Genomic DNA, 5,009 nt, shown 5'->3' on the forward strand with positions numbered 1-5,009 from the left:
ATATAATTGCTTTTATCCAAATAAAAGATGAGACCTGAATTAAGGCAAGATAAGTGGGAAGAGAGGACAGACCTAACAGATGCTCAAGAAATAGAATTGGCAGGATTTATTGATTGATGGGGTGTCAGGGTGAGAAAGGATAAGAGTAGATGATAACATCCAAGTTTTTTATAATTCTGCCATTCCTCAACACAGAAGGAATAGCAGACTTTGGTGGGAAATTGATGACTTTGGAGCAAGCTGAGAAGCCTAAGAAGCAGGTAGATGGAACCAGCTCTCAGAGGAGAAGAGTTAACTTGAACACATTTTGAAAGGAAGAACACGGTGGTAAGTGACAGCAGGTGATAAGAAGGTATCACCCGGAGATGCTGTGAAATGCGAAGAGTCCAAGGAAAAAGCAGTCATAGAAAACAATATGAAAAGGCACTTGAAGAGAATTAAGACTCCACAGATGACAGGAGAAGGCTGGTCAGTGAAGCAGTAGAGATCTAGGAAGAAGCAAAGTGAGACAAGTCATAGAATTGAACAGCCAGTTAGATAAAATACCAGGCCATCACAATATTGTAAAGTAATAATTCTCCAATTTAATTAATTAAAAAATAAAATATCAGGCCCGTGATCAGAAAAGATGAACTCAAACATAGACTGCAGACGTTTGAAGAACAAGTGAGCAGAAAGTAGAAATAACAGAAAAAAAGGCAAAGAAGGAATTCTAGGCTTGGAAGTTAAGGAGAGTCATTCCCAATTAGACTGTGGACAACACACATGGAAAAAACTACTTGCTGTTCCAAACCTGAGCACTAAGTAGCTAGTACAACGCGGGGTCAAGGGAGGACTTTATTTCTAAGATGGACCCCAGGCTTGGTCATAATCGAATGCTATGCAGAAGGGACCACTGGGGACAAAGTTGGCAACTTGGGAGGGAGAAAGAGAGCAGAGATGCAGTAAGGTCAGATCAGTAGGTCTGATCTGATGTAATAATGATAGTAATAGAAATAAAAGTAATGCACTTGAATCTTCCCCAAACCACCCCCCACCCTCAGACAATGGAAAACTGTCTTCCACAAAATGGGTCCCTGGTGCAAAAAAAGTTGGGGACTGCTGGCAAAGTCAGTCAAGAGGGAATGGCCTTAATGCAAGAAACGACATCTCTTTCTGCAAGGCCAGAAATATGGATATGAGAATACATGCAAAAATAAATAGCTTCTGGATGCTGGAAACTGAGGGAGCTTATGCCTCATTTTCTCTTAAAGTTCCAAAAAGTTAAGAAGAGTGGCAGATTTTTGAAATAAGCATCACAAGGAAGGGGGCATAACACTCTACTCTAAGGATACATTATAGTTTAATGCCCTAATGCACAGACATAATTTTATTGTTCTGTGTTTTTTATATGTATCAGGCCCCCTTTAGCATGAGTATTGTCATAGATATAATAGCACATCTTACCCAGAATTACTATTATTCATTTGTCTACCCGCCTTTCTATCTAGAAATAAACTTCAGTTCAGTTTAGTTCAGTCACTCAGTCATGTCCGACTCTTCGCGATCCCATGAATCGCAGCACACCAGGCCTCCCTGTCCATCACCAACTCCCAGAGTTCATTCAAACTCATGTGCATCGAGTCGGTGATGCCATCCAGCCATCTCATCCTTTGTCGTCCCCTTCTCCTCCTGCCCCCAATCCCTCCCAGCATCAGGGTCTTTTCCAATGAGTCAACTCTTCGCATCAGGTGGCCAAAGTATTGGACTTTCAGCTTTAGCATCAGTCCTTCCAATGAACATCCAGGACTGGTCTCCTTTAGGATGGACTGGTTGGATCTCCTTGCAGTCCAAGGCACTCTCAAGAGTCTTCTCCAACACCACAGTTCAAAAGCATCAATTCTTCCGCGCTCAGCCTTCTTTACAGTCCAACTCTCACATCCATACATGACCACTGGAAAAACCATAGCCTGACTAGACGGACCTTTGTTGGCAAAGTAATGTCTCTGCTTTTGAATATGCTATCTAGGTTGGTCATAACTTTCCTTTCAAGGAGTAAGCATCTTTTAATTTCATGGCTGCAATCACCATCTGCAGTGACTTTGGAGCCCAAAAAAATAAAGTCTGACACTGTTTCCACTGTTTCCCCATCTATTTGCCATGAAGTGATGGGACCAGATGCCATGATCTTCATTTTCTGAATGTTGAGCTTTAAAGCCAACTTTTTCACTCTCCTCTTTCACTTTCGTCAAGAAGCTTTTTAGTTCCTCTTCACTTTCTGCCATAAGGGTGGTATCATCTGCATATCTGAGGTTATTGATATTTCTCCCGGCAATCTTGATTCCAGCTTGTGCTTCTTCCAGCCCAGCATTTCTCATGATGTACTCTGCATATAAGTTAAATAAGCAGGGTGACAATATACAGGCTTGACGTACTCCTTTTCCTATTTGGAACCAGTCTGTTGTTCCATGTCCAGTTCTAACTGTTGCTTCCTGACCTGCATACAGGTTTCTCTAGAGGCAGGTCAGGTGGTCTGGTATTCCCATCTCTTTCAGAATTGTCCACAGTTTATTGTGATCCACACAGTCAAAGGCTTTGGCATAGTCAATAAAGCAGAAATAGATGTTTTTCTGGAACTCTCTTGCTTTTTTGATGATCCAACAGATGTTGGCAATTTGATCTCTAGTTCCTCTGCATTTCCTAAAACCAGCTTGAACATCTGGAAGTTCATAGTTCACATATTGCTGAAACCTGGCTTGAAGAATTTTGAGCTTCACTTTACTAGCATGTGAGATGAGTGCAACTGTATGATAGTTTGAGCATTCTTTGTCATTGCCTTTCTTTGGGATTGGAATGAAAACTGACCTTTTCCACTGCTGAGTTTTCCAATTTGCTGGCATATTGAGTGAAGCACTGTCACAGCATCATCTTTCAGGATTTGAAATAGATCAACTGGAATTCCATCACCTCCACTAGCTTTGTTCATAGTGATGCTTTCTAAGGCCCACTTGACTTCACATTCCAGGATGTCTGGCTCTCGGTGAGTGATCACACCATTGTGATTATCTTGGTCATGAAGCTCTTTTTTGTACAATTCTTCTGTGTATTCTTGCCACCTCTTCTTAATATCTTCTGCTTCTGTTAGGTCTATACCATTTTTGTCCTTTATCGAGCCCATCTTTGCATGAAATGTTCCCTTGGTATCTCTAATTTTCTCAAAGAGATCTCTAGTCTTTCCCATTCTGTTGTGAAATAAACTTAGAATTTAAAAAAAGCCTTCTAGCACAGCAGATTGCCTGATGTATACTGGGTGATTAACAAATATTTGATGAATGATTGAGTAAATGAGTCGATGTTGAATTAGTCCAGCCTTCCCAACTCAACTGTAGACTGCATCGTGTCTTAAAGTTGGTAAGCTTCCTCAAAATGAACTGGGCATTTCTAAACCAAATTGTTGTTGTAAAAGATCAAGAAATGCATTCTCAGAGAGAAGCTTCAAAGGAGGGAGGAATGGAATACAAAAGCGGCCCCAGCTAGGGACCTCCCTGGTGGTCCGGTGGCTAAGACTCCACACTCACAGTGCAAGGGAACTGGGTTCGATTCCTGGTTGGGGAACTAGATCCTGAATGCTGCAGCTAAGACCTGGTGTGGTTAAATTAAAAATATGCTTTTAAAAGAAACAGCTTTTTTCTGTCTGACATCTTAGAGAGGCGACAGCAGTAGCAGCTGCTCTCCCAACTTCACTCTGCCACCCGAGGAGCACAAGAAGAAAGATTCCAGAAAGTCAGCCAAGCAAGACAAAGATCCAGTGAACAAACCTCAGGGCAAGCCTAAACAGAAGTGTTCCAGAAGCAAAGTTGGAAACGAGCTCAATAACCTAGTCTTCTTTGACAAAGCAACATATGACACCCTGGAAAGTAGCTCCCAACTATAAGCTTGTAACTCCAGCTGTCGTCTCTGAGAGACCGAGAAACCCTAGTTCCCTGGCCAGGGCAGCCCTTCAGGAACTCCTTAGTAAAGGACTTAGTACACCGCTTTCAAAGCACAGAGCTCAAGTAATTTATTCCAGAAACTCCAAGGGTGGAGATGCCCCAGCTGTCGGTAAAGATTCAGGAACCCAGTCCACCAACTGCATTTGGCAAAATAAAACTATATGAAATCAGAACAAACAAACGGCTCAACCTGTAGCAGAAAATACAACGATGTTCCCCCTCCCAACTGTTCAGTTACGGATTTTTTTTTTCAAGTTTTAGGGAACATACCCTGTGAGCATCCAGAAGCCTTGGGGTTTCTGTTTCTTAGTGGAATCAGCAGGTGACATGCCAGGGTTATCAGCATCCCTCACCCAACCTGTTGGCTGGCTTCTTGAACCGTCTTCCCCACAATCTATAGAGACTGAGGCCCAGAGGAGGTAACCAGTTAGTGTCAGATGTGTCCCTGCGTCGTGGGTTTCCCAGTTCGAGGCCTGGGCTCCCTATTGCCAGCTGTCTGTGCTGACAGAGAGAAAAATCCCTCAGGCAGGTTGTGAGAGGCGGTCTCTCTCTGCCCTGATCTGAGTGTCCCACAGCAAATGCTAGTGACAGGGAAACGTCTTAATACAGCATGTTGTTTAGCATAATTGATGTGCAGATGCGGCGGCGGGAGAAACAAGCCCAGTTAATTGGTCTCTCAACCTACATTAGCTTTTGCATCTCAGCCAATTAGGCAGGGGCCAGAGGGCCCTGTGCGTGGCCATTAGATCCTGCCATGCGGGGGCTGGAAAGGTACTGGCAGTCAGGTTCAGACGACTCTGATGCGCGCTGTGTGCAGATGCACTGAGGCCAAGCCATCTGTCCATGTAAGAGCAGGAGACCTTAAACAACCAGCCCGGAGGTGAAAAACAAGGAAGGGGATATTCAGGAGAGGAAAATCTGGGCTCTCGCACGGGCTGGAGGCACCTTCGAAGCGTCTGGATTTGAAGGGTATAAACCTAATACTACTCCTACAGCCATCTTCCTAATGAACCCAGAGTCCAGCTCTGTTCTCTGAGC

At 43.6% G+C, this 5,009-nt stretch overlaps 1 pseudogene; it reads left to right on the forward strand.

Moving 5' to 3' along the window:
• Positions 1-224: 224 nt before the first annotated feature.
• On the forward strand, positions 225-4,136 carry LOC147343753 (small ribosomal subunit protein eS25 pseudogene; annotated as a pseudogene).
• The last annotated feature ends 873 nt before the right edge of the window (positions 4,137-5,009 follow it).

The sequence above is a fragment of the Bos grunniens genome, chromosome 27 (assembly GCF_055505025.1).
Source record: "Bos grunniens cultivar Pamir isolate PY7600 chromosome 27, Bosgru_T2T1.0, whole genome shotgun sequence".
Lineage (NCBI taxonomy): Eukaryota > Metazoa > Chordata > Mammalia > Artiodactyla > Bovidae > Bos > Bos grunniens.